General features: G+C 38.6%; 1 protein-coding gene across 1 annotated transcript in view; it reads right to left on the bottom strand.

The window, feature by feature from the left end:
• LOC149410777 (uncharacterized) overlaps positions 1-17,558 on the bottom strand; it is a 40,375-nt gene extending 22,817 nt beyond the window's left edge. Inside the window, exon 1 of the mRNA XM_089647830.1 lies at positions 17,295-17,558. The gene's annotated coding sequence lies outside the window, so the exon portion shown is untranslated. The remainder of the gene's footprint in view (positions 1-17,294) is intronic.
• Between the last annotated feature and the right edge of the window lie 1,162 nt (positions 17,559-18,720).

Genomic DNA, 18,720 nt, shown 5'->3' with positions numbered 1-18,720 from the left:
TCCACGAAAGGGAATGGATGATCAATCCCAGAGAAGGTAAACCTCTGATCAAAACTTCCACGAAAGGGAATGGATGATCAATCCCAGAGAAGGTAAACCACTGATCAAAACTTACTATTTGTTCATATTCATTACACGAAGACGATCTACAAAGGACCCATAAGAATAACCAAACTGAATAATAGCAAATATCTAGAAAGGAAATATACTATTTTATTTTTTTGTTTTTTAAATTATAAAATATTGGCTGTAGAATAAAATATTTTCATTATTTTAAGAGCATTTTTTGTGAGTTAATTGTAGTTAAAAAAAAGTAATCTCGCCCTACTAAATATATATAAAAATTAATGTTTTTTGTTTGTCCCGTACGCGTTTCTACACCATTCATCCGATTTAGCTGAAAGTTTCAAAGTTTGTTCTTATTAGTGCCAGGAGTGTTTAGAGAGTGGTTTGAATGTTAGAAGAAGTCGGGGACGTCCGAGAAAGACTTAACGCATTATCTCTGCACTGGAATGAGACACGGAGTCGAATTAAAGTCAACATAAGGTAGTTTTTAACAGCAGCAATGTAGATTTCACGATAATATATGAAGTGAATGGTAAAAACAGTCGGGGATGCCTGAGGAAGACATGAATCAAATTATTATTTGTGGTAAAATGAAACGTTTGTTATGAGCGAAGAGAGTGGTGAAAGGATAACGTATGACTTGGAAGTGAATGTGTACCGTGTTCTGTTACACGGAATGGACTGTAAACCAAATCAAAAAGGATTCGAAAATATAAAGCACATTAAATTGGGTTTGAAAATCACGGGAAATGTGGAATGATGAAAACAGCCTACCTTGAATTCCCATGAATCCCTGCAGTATGGCTCTCGACAAACTGGCACTGTACACAGGGCGAAAATTTCCTCCAAAACGAGATGATATTTTGCAAGCATGTGGATATACGACTCCAATTCACGACGACACAACCATTGCAACTGCTTGCCACGACGACACGAATGCGAATATGCACTGACTTGCGACAATTTACAGTGAAACAAAAAATCATCTTCTTCTTTCCAATGTGGGTAAGGCTGTTTTTTAAGGAAGGAAATGGATAGTAGATATGATAGTATATTATGGGAAAAAATAAACTGTCAATACTAAACAGAATGATTGAAGAGGTCGAGGACTTATTACAATACAATAATATTATTATCACGTTAATAATGCCCCCAATTGTCAGTTACCTACTCTAGAACTCATAACCTCAAAACTTTTCCCCAAACCATTTATTAGTTCCCGAGCAATGCCGGGTACACGTTATTAATATAAAGTAAAAATTAAGACGCTTTTTTAAAATTTAAATTTAATTTTAAAATTCGTCATATTTACAAATCGCCTAGGATTTATAATCTTGGGTGCGCCACTGGACGACACGGTGTTTTATTGCAACGCTTCATCAGTATCAGGTCCTTTTCCAGAAAACATAATTTGACAGTAAGCAATAAACATTTCACAGGCAAACCAATTTAGATAATAATGATGCATGAAAATTTTCGTACCAAGTTTCCGTAAATTTGAAATTTCTAACAAAGGATTTCCTGAAATTCTTGAAAATCCTCTGGGTGACAGCAGCCTAACTCAAGAACAAGAAAAAAGTCATTTGTTGTTCTGTTCTCATGTGATAGTCCATTAATAGAGAATTAATTGTCCAGACTTGGCTAAATATAGTTTTGTTTAGTATCTCATTTGGCCATCGGAACGAGTTGGTCGGCCAGGAATAGCCCGAACGTCTACCAAAGATTTAGGGAATAATATTCTCAGCTGTTTTGCACTTCACACTTTTACTGGTCTGTTGGCTAATGCTGTGGTTTCGCCAATTTCACCAAAACAGACGCACGCTTTGACGCCAAAACAGAGTGGATTTTTATATAGCACTCTGATTTTTATAGATAATAACAGAATATGATCGCAGAATGGAGGCGCCAGTTTTTGAAGCCATCACCTCACGAAATGATCTTAAAAACCATTATTATTGAATTGGTTTATTTATGTTTCTTCATTGCTTGCTTTAAAGTAGGCACCTACCTAATAGATTTATTTATAAAATTTGTAATTACTTCCCTAACCGCCGCACTTTTAGACATTAAGACATTATGAAAATTACACTTTGTTTGAACAATTATTACAAGAAACAACTATCAACATAACAAATTATCATGGGCAATAAATAGTCGCCTGAAATATCTATACAAGATGGTCCAGAGTATCTGACCGGATGGGTCGGTTCGGTTAAGGTGCGGGTTCAATTCCCATCGGCGGCATTTATTTTTACTAGGGAGATATTTTCAATTTGTATGGATATTTCAGGCGACTAATTATTGCTTACAATAATTTGCTATCCTTTGTGCTTTGAATAAAAAACCTTGCCTTATAAACATTAGTTTATCATAAAAAAATAAAACTATTTACATGCACAAAATAGGTTCTTAGATTCAGTTAATTAAGTAATTTATGCATATTTAAATTGAAATGAAACTTTCCAAACTATTGAAGTGTAACTTCATACAAAAAGTCCAAAATGGTGACAAAGGAATCGTTTTAGAAAGTAAATTATGAACTTTGATTAAAAATGAAATTAAGTGCGACTTTTACCATCTATCCCGACGTAAATCGTTGCTTCTTGTAGTACTTAATTAAGATGAAACCAAGTGAAATTTCCATAATCTGTGCCTATTAAAAGTGCAGCGATTTAAGGATATATTTACCATAAGATGTTATTACGCCAGTTCTTGCTTCGTTTCTTTGCTTATTTTACTATTCTAGGTCTTGACATTAACTGGCTCAAGTAATTGTTTCACTTGGTAATATTGCTAGGTCTTCCTGTTGTGACTCTAACTTTTTTAATCATTTATTTACGCATTGTATATTCTTCTGGTACTTCAATTCAGCTGTTGAAGAAATGGACAACGTAAAATTGTTTCTTAAATATCATTGTTATAATATGGTCCTATCTTACCGACTGAGCTACTGTTATTTTATGGTTATAGGCTGTACCAGTTTTTATTGGGATTATTCACACAGTACTCTGGGATTCATTATTAATTACGGATGCATGTTAACTAGTTACGAGCGGGGATATGTGAGTGAGATCAAACTATTACACGGGCTTTTATACTACTTTAATATATCTGTTTCGCTCTACACTGACGGAGTCAAAAATCTGACTTAATTGTCCCACAAGTATCTTCATAACTAGATATCTCTTGCAATAAATAATCCACCACGCCAGCAATGTCGTATGAACCGACGAAAGCTCTAAACGATTTGGTTATTATTTCCAGGCAATTAGTATTTAATCAACTTCCGCATACATCATCCAATAATTTAAGTCGTTTAGATTCTACGAATTTGCAATAGCACTAAAAGATTATCTACGTTAAGCAGCTACCTACGTCAATTAATTTATCAGCCAAGCAGATGTCCAAGAGACGAATCTTTTGTCCAACAGATTTGATTAATAGCTACTTGGAAGAGGTATAGATAACGCTGGCATTGCCTCCGTTCTAAGTTGGTGTGCTCCCTCTCTCGATGCTCGCAGGGGAATCCCAAAGCTCGAAGTTTGTTTTGTTTTTATGTCTGTAAGACGCAGTCTAGTACGAGTTGCATGTGGAGTTGGTAAGCTCTATTGGGAGGCAGCCAAGAGCAAACGAGTGGGTAGCTACTGGCTAGAAGTAGGGCTGGCAAAAAAAACGTTAAATATGCGTTAATTAACGATATCTATTACGAAGGGGTGTATCTGAGTTAATGATGTCATTCTTTCTAGTTTTATTGGTTAACTTGTTGTTGCTTTGCTGTTGCTGTTATTAAGAACCTACAAATCATATAAAGGCTTAAATGAGTTATTATCAGAACTAGGAAAATTGAAGGAAAGTGTAGAATAAAGAAGGGTGCAGGGATGAAGAAAACAGAAGAATTAAGAAAATCAGGAGAACGTATAATGAGCGACTAGATAGATAGATGAAGATTTGAAAATTGATTGTTTGATGGTTTAGAACTGTAGGATATATGGATGGAAAAATAAGGGTGTCAGGAGAATAAACAACTCGCAAGCAGATTGAGGAAGAGGATGTCTCAGGAATGCATGAATGCAATGCGATCTAGAGAATCAAATGCTCGAGCAAGTCATGTCAAAAGTCGGAAAAACAGGATGTACTATACCATGTGTGAACCTACCGAAATTAACAATATTATTTAGTAAGATATGCAAACAAATTTACTGCTATAGTACAGTTTAATTTTAGATGGTAAATATATTGCTTTCTGGGTTTAGTAACAAATAATATGTCTATGAAGGCATCGGCGGATATTTTTCTTAATTTCATTGATTGCTGTTACACAATATAGGTAAAACCAAGATGAATTAAAATAGATATTATTTTTTTAATAATAACAAAAGGAGCAGTAGTTACTAAGACATCGCGTGTGGTTTCACTGAACTAGGTCCAGTGGACACACTTGAGGTACACAAATCATTCTTGAGCAAAAACCATATCTGGTATCCGTCTATATATTCCGTCCGTATATACTAAAAAATCACTTATTATTTCAATAAATGCAATTATTAACCAGGCTTCTTGCTACCACAGTGGACCGCTTAATCTTGCGTTCATAATAATATAGCTGTTTCACCCGTATACACGCATTCTTTGTATGGCTATCCTTTTCTAATGCGTTCCGTTCCATGCTAGGCAGCTGATATACGTAGCTATTTAATCTATCACATCGTTATTGGCTATTCTTTTCTTATGCGTTTCGTTATTTGCTTTGCATCTAGAAACTGTAACATGTTTTTTTTGTTCGATTATTAAGAACATAACGCGTCCTAGTATTTATATCAATGGGTAAAACTGACCAAGTGAGCTATTTGGGTAACCCTATTTAATCTATTTCTGTTGATCATCTCAGGTAAGTTGTGTAAATACTGCACTTATTATATAGATACCCACCAAAACTTATAGAGTCAGGGAAAGCCGGAAAAGCGCAAGATTTTGGCACACGCATTTAAACAGCAATCCTAAAATAGTAAACTAATTTTATTTACTAATACAAATAATTGTATCGTTCAAAGTAAAAACATTGGTGATCAATTTATATTTCTGGCACATGGCGCCTAGTTGCGTCGTGGCACACGGAGAAAAATGAGTATGGCTGATTTATTCAAATCTGGACGTTAAAAACGTGATGGCATACGATTTCCTTACAAAATATTAGTATATTCAGAATATATCCGAACACGTGTTCATGCAGCTGCGAATATCATGAAGAAATGCAAAAATATTATAATTTTTACGAACACGTGTTCCGACATACCTAGACATTAATTTGAATGTCTATTGTCCCTACTAACCTTAAAGATTTGCCTCTCTATTTTAAATTTATTGTTAACGGGCCAAAAACTCACATTTGAATTGTGTTTTTTCCCCTATGTCACGACTATTCTTTAAATTTTGGAAATTACAATTCGTCAGCTACCCACACACGATTTGTATGTCAAGAGATGAATGGATGGGGACGAAAAACAGAGTGATTCTCTCCCTTTCGATAACTCAGCAGTGTATAACACAATACGGAGAACGTAATTTTTTAAAATTCTGTTTTAATTAATATTCTGGCGTGATCCAGTGGAACTAATGCACTTTAAGGTAAGAAATATTGAGAAACAGAACAAGAAAATAAAGAGTGGATAAGAAGATATCTTTGGGCTTTTTGTATGAAACAAATTGGTCCTAAAAAACCATAAGTATGCCAATATATAGACAGTAAAATTCTCATTCGGAGCCTACTTATTATACTACACACCAATGAAAAGCTCTGAAAGTTTATTCCATAGACTTTCAGAGTTTTTCATTGGTGGATATACAGGGTTTTCCAATAAGAGGTATTATTTTAGGTGCTATTTCGGTAGATGTAACTTTTAAAGATGTCATTTTTTGACATTTGACAAGTAGAAACTACGCCATTTATAAAAATGGAACGATAAACGCTTCAACAACGCATTGAAATTATTAAAATTCACTTGAGTGAATCAAATGCAAATCATCTTGAGTGATGAGGTCCATTTGCACCTCGGTGGCTTCGTCAACAAGCAAATTTAGTTATTGTTGAAAAGCCTCTCTATCCTCAACGTGTGACTGTTTGGTGCGGCTTATGGTCCGGCAGAGTCATTGGACCTTACTTTTTCGAAAATGAGGCTGGAGCAACAGTTACGGTGAATGGATTGCGCTATCGAGAGATGATTAATGATTTTTTATGGCCGGAATTGGATGGTATTGATCTGGACAACGTTTACTTTCAACAAGACGGCGCTAAGTGCCACAAAAGCAACGAAACCATTGATCTTTTACGATTGAATATCAAAATAACACCTCTTACTGGAAAACCCTGTAGTTAGGTAATTGCATGACGTCACAATGTTTCGGTTCCAATTTTCGATCGGAATTATACCCCCTTAATCTTAGCTATTTAGGTTTGGCTAGGAGAATGCAGCCATTTGATTCTGAACGTATTCTGGTGTTCCATCATAGGAATATATAATATAGGAACGTATGTATGCAAAGCTCATAGTATTTGTTCTTCTGGATAAAACGCCTTTCATTTACGTAGGTACTCTAGATATTATTATAATTTTTCACTCCAGTGATCGTTTAAAATTCAAAACAGCCAAAAATAATGATTTCACCGAAACGATAAAGTTTTATTTGATTAAGTTCCTAATTTATTTACGACCGAGGAAAGCTCATAAACACGTACTGCAGCATTTAAAATAACAGTATTTTTATACAAAATCACGCCTCAGTAGGTCAACGAACGTCGCAACGTCTGTGAAAACTTTTATAATTATCTGTAAGTAATTGTTTTGAAATTATTTATGTAGTTTTAGTATATAATGGAGAGATTAATGAATATCCTGTTCAATAATGCAGTTTGCTGTAAATTTTAAAATGTTAAGTTTGACGATCTCTGTGGAAGGGCGGTTAGTGTATTGGCACTGAGCCCAGAGGTCGCGGGTTCAAGATACGGCGGAATATGGTAGAATTTGTTTAATGTGAAATGAAAAAATGTAAGTTTAGGATTCGTAAATCATCCACACGTGCAATAAAAATCCCACTTTTCCCAGAGCAGGAAATGAGTGATGTTGATTCAGAACCAAAATGTTCCGGACAGAACGACTTGACGAAATGAATAGTTATATACTGCCAGGTATTTCTTAACCTCACTCTTTCAATGCCTTAAGCCTACTGGCTCCGGGTAGTAAACACTAGTGCGTCACATAAAATATGTCGAAATGCATGCCACCTCCAATTTATGTTACCTATAAGAAGATGTGAAAAAAATAGCAACAAAAATCACAGAAATACGGATGACGGAGGTATAAATAATGATTTCCACAGGGATTTGTCATGAGGCCTGTTTTAAATAAAATTCTTACAATTACATAAAGTCTCCTATAATTGGAGTGTCATTGTCTCTACCCACCCTTAAGCAATACATACAAATTTTAAAGTACACTCTACTTACGATAATCATTAACTTCGGAATATAAAATACGTAAATACAAAAATACTGCGTCGTATTTTTAACGAAATTTACGTGTAAATTACTGCCTTGTTTACAAAATTATCGAACTGACCTTTCTCCGCTGCGTACCAGTACAGTGACACGTTTAATCGTACAGAAGAACTATAATAATAATAATGTGTTTTATTCTCTTTTGTTATTGTTGTAACAAATAGATATATCTTAGATATATGATATTAATAACTAGAACATTGCACTGTAAATATTTTTCACCTTTTATCCTTTCTTGTCAGGATATTTTGGTATATTTTACGTGCGAAGTAAGGTGATGTTTATTGATGTTAATTATCGGAGAACGTTCTCTAGCACTAGACCAGAGGCGTAGAAACGGAGATTTCTGTCATTTTACATTCAATTCTCTCTAAACATTTTTTCTAGTGTTATTCGCGTCATAATTATAGCTTTTCTATTATTATTACCGTCATAGTGGTATGCGCCATAATGAAATATTTCACGAATAGCACGTGCGAGCCTCGAAGTGTCTAGTAAGTCACAGTCGATTCATGCAATTTTTCTGTAAAATGCTTTCTCACTAGCTACTATTCCACTATTCTAATTTTATATTGAAACAAAAACCATTTTTAAAGGCAAGTTCAATTTTTCATTAGAATTTATTTTGGTTTCAAGTTTACGTTTGTATTATTTAAATACTAGCTAACGTGTACCCGGCGTTACTGGGGACTTAGACATATTCCATATCGAAATTTTCTGTAGGCATTTTTAATATATACAATTCCGTAGTACATTATTTTGATGTATCTCACAAGGTTTAGCCAGCGTTAGCAATTAAAGCGTACAAAAATATTAATTTTTTCGACTTTATTACAAAACATCGACTTTTCTCTACTTTCTATACGTACCATATGCATGTATTAATATATAAACCTTCCGGAAGAAATTCTCTAAATGATTGTGAAAATTTTATCAAAATCGGTTACGTGGTTTAGAAGAAATAAGCGCACAAACAGACAGACGCAGATAGCTTTGTTTTATACTATTTATTTAGAGATTTCAAGTTATGTGCGCAGTCATTATTGCCCTACAAGAGATTTTCACTCTGCAGGAAACGAATATAATGCTTGAAATCTCATAGCTTTGCAAAGAGACTCTTTCTTTCTCGAAAACTTGGAACTTATAACCTGCGGAATCTTAGGTTCTCGTTTCTTTAAAAAATTCTCAATGCATAGGTCTAATCATTTCCTTGTTGGCTGTCACATGGAAATTCTCGCCAGCCCCTGAGGAAGTACCATCAAAGTAGGTATCATCGATATACTCTTATTATAAACTACTCGTACAAGATTTGGTCGATGCTAAGTAAGTATAAATAGTAAAGAGTGTTGGAGAAAGGGGATATTTTGGTGCTGTGCAGGCGCGGATAAGAAGCACGTGACGGCACGTTAAAGTCAACACGTGGCACTATTTTGGCGGCGTTGTTTACGTGTTTAGATAGTGCGACTGTTTACAAGTCCGATTGCACGTAATAACAAGACAAGCGCGTGTCGCGTGCCCGCAGAACGCGAGGCGTAATTGATAATTGATTGCTTCTTTGTTGTCATGTTTCAAATGATATTTATTTCACACTTAACTTTATTATTTAATTTATCTGCTTGCAAACAACATTTTTGTGTTGGAAAAAGGGAGAAAATCGTCTTATTGTAATAATAATCTCTAAATAGTAAAAAATAAAGATTATAAGACTTTTGGTGGCTTAAAACACAGTTTATTGTTTAGGTTACACAGATTACAATAGCAAAATAGTCACAGTTTACAATTTACACGAATACACTTTGAAAATAACATTTATCGACTAGGCAAGGATTTATATAGGGTCCTTGCGGGATAGTAATTGGGAACAACAAAATAGAATCGAGTCGCGGCACAACTGTTCGGGACTAGCCTAGGTTTGCTTGGGGCGGATTACTGTCTCTCAAGGGCTGTGCGCAGCACAGGTAGCCAAGAAGAGGAGCGCGCCTTTAGCGAGTCTAGTAGTCTTCAAGTCGGTTGCTTAGCAATGGTAGTAGATAGCTGTCCTCAGAGGGCCGTGCGGGGCACGGGTAGCCAGCTGAGGGAGGGTACTAGCCAAGGCAAGCAGACAGGAGAACTGTACTGTGTAAGGGTGAGTTGCTGCTTTTAAGGGCTTCATTCTGTGTCAGCAGCGTAGGGGATGGTCGGCCGCGTGGGGGGGGGATGCGTAGAGAGCGTTCTGCGCATCTCGTCGCCTGCGTGCAGCAAGACAGGGACAATGCCATATGGGGAGAGAGAGATGGTGTATTGGCAGTAATATTCCGCGCGCTACATCCTCCCCCTCTGGATCGAGGAGCGTCTCGCTGAAGATCCAGATTTGTAGTAAGCGAGATTTCTTATTTATTCTTCTTAGGACGGCCCCGTTTGCGCAGGGGAATCACTGGAGCTGGTAGTGGTCTGACAAACCCTTGGTATGGAGTCAGCGCCGATGTATGGTAAGTGCCAAGCGAAACATCCGGGGCTGTCATGGCAGCTATTTCGTAGCTTGTTGGTCCATGTTTTTGTAGTACTAGGTATGGGCCATCTCGCCGTGGTCCTAATTTGGCACTAAACCCCCTTGCAGCCTTGCTAAGAGCGTGTGATTGGACAAGGACATGATCCCCGGGCTGGTACTGAGGATCCTCTCTTCTTTTATTATCCATGTATTCCTTTTGTTTATCTTGTTTGTGGTCATTGTGATTTCTGACCAGACGTAATGTGTCAGCAAGGTGTAGCAGGTGAGGTGTTATTTCCGGAATGAAGTTTTCTGATTGAATGATGCCTCTTAAGTCTCTACCCACATCATCGGCCGATCTAAGCTCACGTCCAAACGTTAGGTAGGAAGCGGAGTAACCGGTACTTTGGCAGAAAGCGGTGTTCATGGCGAAACGTATCGAAGGCAGGCTTTCGGCCCATGTTCTATGCTCTGTGCCTACCAAGATGGCCAGTTGTGGTTTTAGATCTCGGTTTTTTTCTTTCGACAGGGTTTGCTTCTGGATGATATGATGGCGTGAAGGTGTGTTTGATGTCCAGGCAGTAAGTCAGCTGTTGCATCACTGCAGACACAAATTGTGTGCCGTTATCGCTGATAAGTCGGCGGGGAGTTCCATAACGCAGGCAAATTTCGTCAATCAGAATACGGGCGCAGGTTTCTGCAGTAGCTTCTTGAATAGGAAATAGCTCTACCCAGCGCGTGGCAACGTCTTCGATGATGAAAATCCAGTTTTTGCCGTCTTTGGATGTTGGGAGTGGTCCAAAAAGGTCAAAGGCTACTGTTTCAAATCGCTGGTTCATGACCGACGTCTGCAAAAGGCCAGCGGGTTTTAAATTTGATGGTTTGTACCTTTGGCACTCAATACAGTTTTTTATGTATTTTGTTATATAGATTCGCATGTTCTTCCAGAAGTATCGCCTTGCGATCCTTCGAATCGTGCGTTCTACTCCATAATGTCCGGCAGTTGGGGCATCATGATAAGCCGCTAGTATTTTGTGTTGTTCTTGCTCGGGGACAACTAGTTGGGCATCTTCTTCTTCTATGTCTGGTGCGTAGCGATACAATACACCTTGTAGCATTAGGTATCCCTTAGTTGTCCAGTAACTAAGGTTCTCGTTCGGAGTCTGGTCTTCAAAACACTCAATGATTTTTTTTAAATCAGCATCTTTTAGTTGTTCTTCTCGGATGTCAACAGCGTTTCGTACGGGAACGTCGATGGTTACGGTGCAAACTGCACAAATGGATGGGAGCTCCTCAGGTAAAGGTGGGCGTGATAGTGTATCTGCCACGAGGTTTGTACGTCCTGGGGTATACTGGATATTCAAATTGTATGGTTGAAGCTGCAGAGCCCATCTCGCAAGGCGCCCTGTGGGAGATTTTAAGGACATTAACCACTTTAACGCTTGGTGGTCGGTGACAACCGTGACTTCTGTTCCTTCGATGTATCCTCTGAACTTTGTGACTGCCCATACCACTGCTAGGGCTTCTCTTTCTGTCGTGGAATAATTTCTTTCTGCGGGTAAGAGTAGGCGGCTTGCATACTCTACCGGATGCTCATCGAGGCCCTCCCCCTGGACCAGAACTGCTCCCAATGCGTAGTTACTTGCATCTGTTTTTATGGTAAATGCTTTAGTTCCGTCGGCTTGGCGTAAGATAGGGGCACTAGTAAGTAACCTTTTCAGGGTGTCGAAGGCGTTCTGCTGCGGGGGGTTCCATTCCCATCTGACATCTCTCTTTGTTAAGTCGCTTAGTGGTTTTGCAATCTTCGCAAACTCAGGTACAAATCGTCGATACCAGGAGCAGGTTTGAAGAAAGGTCTGTAGTTGCTTGACGTTCTTCGGTTCCTTCATTTGAGAAATGGCAGCAATTTTCTCCGGGTTGGTGCTGATCCCTCCTGGAGATATCAAATGTCCCAGGTAATTTATACTCGAGCAGCAGAAGTGACATTTATCTCGGTTGGCAGTGAGATTAAATTCACCTAGCTTATAGAACACCTGTCTCAAATCAGCAAGATGTGTTTCGAAGGAAGATGATAGAATAATTATGTCGTCTAGATATGCTAGGATGTTGATGTGGTCTAACTCGATCCTCAATCGGTCTATAAGGCGTTGGAAGGTTCCTGGGGCGTTTCGAAGACCGAATGGCATTTTCAGAAAGCGATATAAACCAAACGGTGTTATGAATGCCGTCTTATCGCGATCCTTCTCCAGCACTTTAATTTGCCAGTAGCCTGACCGAAGGTCTATGGTTGACATGTAGTTGGATTGCTTTGCCGAGTGTAGCAGGTCATCCATCCTCGGTAAGGGGTACGCGTCTGGTACTGTAATGGCGTTGAGCAATCGAAAATCGATGCATATTCGTCTACTTCCGTCTTTTTTGGGAACCATAACCACTGGTGCGGCCCAAGGGGAATCGGCTTCTTCTATAATGCCTTGCGCTAGCATATTGTCTACTTCTGAGCGTAGCTCCATTTGACGGGCTGGAGAGAGCCTGTAGGGTGCCACAGAGATAGGTGAGTGGTCGAGTGTCTCGATCCTATGCTCGATTTTCGTAGTGGATGAGAGGATCGCCGAGAAAATGGAGGCATTCTCATGCAGAAGAAGGTCTAGCTGGTCTCTCTCATCGTGTGTTAGGTGGGTGGCTTCATCTGACCGGAGGCCCAGTACTTCGGCGTCCAGAGAGCAAATTTCCATCCAGGAGTCCGTCTTCTTTTTCGGAGAGTCGTCGAACAGCCTGTACGAATCTGTCATGACTTCCATAAGATCTCCCTCCTCCAGGGCGTCCTCGTGGAACAGCTCGTTAAGGGCTATCATTTTTGCCCAAAGATCAGCGCGGGGCGGTGTCCTTTTAAGGGGACTTAAAAGAGGCGGTGCGTAGATCTCATAGCCATGATCCTTTGGTGGTGAGGAGGGCGAAGGACATAAACGAAGAGGTTCATCTAGTTTAACCTCTCCTATTGCACAATTTTCTTGCAGTTGTATTAAAGTATCATCTTCCATGTTTAAGAGATAGTGTTTCTCAGGGCTGTCAGAAAATGCCCATGCACGTTGGGGAATATTTATTTCAATCCCCGAGTCTTCAATAAAGTCCACTCCCAAGAGGGTGCGATTTTCGTGGCACCCAGGGAGGACAATGAAACTAGAGGGTATTTTCCTTCCTCTGAGAGTCACGGTGGCGTTTATGATCTCCACCTCTTGACGTTTCGGAATTCCATCCGCTAGAACAATATCCATGGTCCTTTTAGATGGTTTAAATTTTTGGGTAATCAGGCGCCTGTGTAGCTCGGCCGATGCCACACTTAGCCTAGCCCCGGTGTCAATGTGAGCGGTTCCTATGTGTGACCCGACCTTAATTCGCAGAGTGGGCCTTGCTCTAGGGAGCCCTACTTCGTTTACTGAACAAAAGTCCGCTCTTGTGTAAGGCACGTTCACTTTTCCCCGGTTGCACTGCGGGCATTTGCTCCTAACAATACCAGGCTTGCCGCAACCATAACAGGCGAATTTGGCGTCGCTGGTCGTCTCCGGTGCACTTCTGCTCTGCCGTGGAATGGGTCTGGTAGGTGCCCCAACCTCTTGGCTCCGGCGGGTACGACACTCCTCAATAAGGTGGCCGAATCTGTGGCAGTGCGCGCAACGCAAACGGCCTTCAAACTTATTTTCCGCTGTACGTGCTGTGCCAGGTTTAGTAAGTTCGTGTAAGTTTTCTTCAATTAGTCTCGCTTTTACAAGCAGTTCAGCGAAAGAGCTAATTGATTCACGGGGAATTCTATCCCGAATGCGGATATTCAGCTGTCCGAATACAAGGTCGATCTGGACCTTTTCTAGGTGGATGGGCGGAGGCAATTCCGCAAGCAGCATCCGTTGTTTTGAGATAAAGACATCAGTTGATACGGAGGTGTCTTGTTTGAAACTAAATATTTCATTGTATACTTTGTACGCCGGTTTCTGAGGGGCGAAAGCATGTCTTAAGAGATTCATTGCATCTTCCCAAGTACGTACTTCCCCTTTTACTCCGAGCCACCAGGCAGCTGCATCTTTTGTTAATAGGAGAGGAAGTCCTACCAGTGCGCTCTCGTCTCCGATCTTTTCGGCTCATTTGAATATGGTTGCCGCGGCTATGAAGCTCTCAACTGCGCTTCTTTCTCTCGTGCCATCGTACCGAGCCGTACAAGTGGTGAACATACCCGTACGCTGTGGCTCTGTTTGCGTTCGCTTTATTGAATTCAGGAATTCTGCGAATTGCTCCTGAGTAAAGCTGATGATAGCGCCTTCCCCATTGGCTTGCATCTTGAAGCGAGGGCTGCGGCGCGGACGCGAAATTTTCACTGATTTTAACACTTTTGCACAATGTATCTGGCCACTTAGTTGGGCGCCAGTTTATAAGACTTTTGGTGGCTTAAAACACAGTTTATTGTTTAGGTTACACAGATTACAATAGCAAAATAGTCACAGTTTACAATTTACACGAATACACTTTGAAAATAACATTTATCGACTAGGCAAGGATTTATATAGGGTCCTTGCGGGATAGTAATTGGGAACAACAAAATAGAATCGAGTCGCGGCACAACTGTTCGGGACTAGCCTAGGTTTGCTTGGGGCGGATTACTGTCTCTCAAGGGCTGTGCGCAGCACAGGTAGCCAAGAAGAGGAGCGCGCCTTTAGCGAGTCTAGTAGTCTTCAAGTCGGTTGCTTAGCAATGGTAGTAGATAGCTGTCCTCAGAGGGCCGTGCGGGGCACGGGTAGCCAGCTGAGGGAGGGTACTAGCCAAGGCAAGCAGACAGGAGAACTGTACTGTGTAAGGGTGAGTTGCTGCTTTTAAGGGCTTCATTCTGTGTCAGCAGCGTAGGGGATGGTCGGCCGCGTGGGGGGGGATGCGTAGAGAGCGTTCTGCGCATCTCGTCGCCTGCGTGCAGCAAGACAGGGACAATGCCATATGGGGAGAGAGAGATGGTGTATTGGCAGTAATATTCCGCGCGCTACAAGATCTTTTAAACTACGCAACGGATTTTGATAGGGTTTTCACTATCATTTAGAGAATTTCTTCCGGAAGGTTTATATATTTATTACATATTATATTTGTAGAAAGTAGAGAAAAGTCTATGTTTTGTAATCAAGTCGTAAAAATATATATTTTCGGACGCTTACATTGTTAATGCTGTCTAAACCTTATGAGATACATCAACATAATGTACTACTGAATTGTATATCTTTAAAAGGTTTAGAGAAAAGTCCGTGATGGTATACGTCTATCTCCTAAGGTTAACCAACAGCAGCGCCGGTTGCAAGTCAACTAGTTGTAATATAATATTATAGTAGACTGTGGATAAAAGTTACTTTAGTGTTTCCCTGTTTATATTTCATTTCTTGATCAGGGTATTATTAAAAAAAAAATTTTTCAACTGATATTTCTTCAGATAGTAAAAATGTCAAGTAGTAACTGTAACTTTCGTCTTGGTTAACTAATTGTTACATTTAAAAAAAATTATTTATATAAACATTACATTACATTAGCACTGGATGCTCTGAAGACAAACACGGAAAACAATTTCTGATTTGTAATACTGCTAATTTATTAAGAATCTCTTCAAATTATCCAAATCCGGTTAAAAGTGGGATTGCAGGCCCTTAACGATGATAGGTTTCCTAATAATCGAACTGTTTAGTAAAATTCGAATGTATTATCATATGAACACGTGTTCATAAAAATCATAATATATCCGTATTATGAAGGCAAATAAATGAAGGTGCATTAACACGTGTTCAGATATTTTAGGAATTTACAAAATTTGTCAGGGAACGGCCCGCAAATCCCGTTTTTAACCGGATTACTAATAATTTGAAGATTTTTAATAAATTAGCAATACTAATTTTTATCTGTGTAATTTCCTTCAGGGCACATTTCACTTTTGAGGATTTGGGGTCTTTTGAGGCAAGGAAGGAATATGGTTCTTGAAGTGACCCATGTTGGATGTCTAATTGAAGATTGCCCTGATGATAGCCAAGAAGAAGCCACAAGTATAAATCTGAAGAATAAAGCCCTAGATTGTCTTCTGACCATGCCTTTAAGTGCAGATGAAGATTGCTACGATGATGGCTAACTTCCGATAGGAGAGAAAATGAAGACTTAAGAACTAAACGTAAGTGATAATATCCCTTTACCGGTGGGATTTCAACTTCCAAATTAAGAGGATTCCAGAAGAATAAAGAATATTACTGTTCAATCATTGGCTATCATGACCACTAACCTCCGATAAGACGGGATACCAGAAAAATACAAAGCTATAACATTGAAAAAGCGTTACATTGTTTTGATTGCTGTTCAAAAGCGCCTACATTAGAAATTACGCATGTATTATTTGATATTTGTTTTCCTGATTTTCCTCTGCCAAAGAATGTTGCGCCGGGGAAATCCCAAACCACGCTCCAGGAAAATGTTGATCTTATAACACATGTGATTAGATTTTAAGTACGTGAGAATTATTTTTATAATCAATGAATGGCTATTGCTAATTTCTTCAAAGTATTGGAAATTCCGGTTAAAAACTGGATTGCAAGCCTTACGAATGAATTAACAGGTTTCCTGATACACTTTTAGTAAATTATGAATATATTATCTGGACGAAAATTCTTTGTGTCGTCATGATCAGGGCAAATCGATAAAACACTATTAAATCGATATTTTATTAATAAGGCCTTAACTAATATTGAGTTAATAATATTTGAGTTGATAGTACACAAAGACAAAGCGCCGGACTGCAAGAATTATAAAATAAATTGCACTTTCAAAATTGGCATTTTGAAACTGTTAAACAAATAACTTACTAGTTTCCGGACAAGCAATATATAACGTCCCTGAATAACTTTTATTTTGATAAGAGGTATGGTAAGTAGACCTTAATAAAGAGTTACAGTTAGATATAAATTCTTTGTTGTTTATTAATATGATTCTGAACAAGAGACCCAATTGTCGAGAGCTAGTAGGACTATGGTACCCCCACATATGGAATGTTGTGAGCTGTAACTATTACAGATCAAGTCACGAAACATAGCTTAAGCCATTTCTCCACCCAACCCAATGCAAATCTGGAAATATGTTTTTGTTTGACATTGTTCAGTTTACATATTTCTAATGATAATACAACAAAATAACATAAACAAAAACACTCACCTGCCCAAAAATTAAGCTCGAAAATCACCAACTCAAACTTCTGCAGCAAATTCCTCGAAAAAAGACTGAAAATTTGTCGAAAAATCAAAAATTCCCGCCACAAAAACAGTTTTACAATCGAATTCCCGCGGAAATAAACGTCAAATGGAACAATAGACCGATTTGTTTGTACGTCTTTTCGTCGCGGTTCCTTTGTTTTTGTTTGCGTTCTCCTATTGGTCCAGGAATATCTATCAGACTTCTGTATTCTCGCAAAGCTTGGAACAGACTGAATCGGTAAAGATTTTGTCCGTGGGAGATGAGCCGATTTTGGAAATAATCCATATGGCGCGCTGCCAAATACGAAGTCAAATTGCCCGTCGTGAAGCGCGAATACCTTCCAATTTTCATCGCAAATTCAACGTGATTTAGCAAGATGCGAATGGGACCATTGTTATGAACGGCAAACATACGTTACACAAAGAGTGGTAGATGATATCAGTATCACCCTGCTGAAAGACTACCACCATTCAGAATCAAAACTTTGAAACGGTAAACAAAAACTGTATTTAGTGTCCAGAACTGTGCCACATGAAGAACTTACTGATGTAAAAAAATTGCTAATTTCTTAAATATTTGGTCAATTTTTTCGGATTCCTGTTAAAAGCCGGACTGCGGGCCTTTAACAAATGAATTGACAGATTTCTTAACAAACTATCAGTAAAACACGGATGTGTTTTGAAGATGTCGGAAAACGTAGGTATTGTTAAAAATTCAAATATTTTCGCATTTCTTCATTAGGTATATTTATCAGGATAAGCGCAGCTGCATTAACACGTGTGCCGATATATTCTGAATGTACTAATAATTTATTAGGTAATGGCATGATATCACATTTTTAACAAGATTTTAATAAATCAGCAATACTTATTTTTCTTCGTGCAGGTACTTCCACACCTTCATATTTTCCATCTCATCCCATTCATTTCAGCCTCACAAAATATCCCATTTGGGGAAGCCATCCATTTCCTTGGAATAATAAGTTTTTTGTTTGCCATATACACAATATATGGAATTATAGACAGCCCTGATTTATTGAGTCTAATCACTTTCAACATGCCAACTAGAACTAACTACTCGATCGAAAATTGTCTTGTCAATTAAATATGTTATTTTCAACTGTATGGAATATATAGTCACAAGAAGGCTATAATAACATAACTTAGTAATAATAATCATTATGGTAAATTCTTTTCTCATTTAAATACTCGGTTGTACCTTACAGTTGACAATACTTTCGCAGAAATTGTAGATGTGTTCAACGGCATGAATATATAGTTAAAGAAGGCTATAATAACATAACTTAGTAATAATAATGAGAATGCCTGTGCCCAAGGTTATGGTTTCTTCAAAGTTCACTGAAAAACACGCTTGCGGTGAATTGACC

The sequence above is a fragment of the Hesperophylax consimilis genome, chromosome 27 (assembly GCF_061612785.1).
Source record: "Hesperophylax consimilis isolate HC1 chromosome 27, BYU_Hcon_1.0, whole genome shotgun sequence".
Lineage (NCBI taxonomy): Eukaryota > Metazoa > Arthropoda > Insecta > Trichoptera > Limnephilidae > Hesperophylax > Hesperophylax consimilis.
This window is presented reverse-complemented; position numbering and strand designations above follow the sequence as displayed.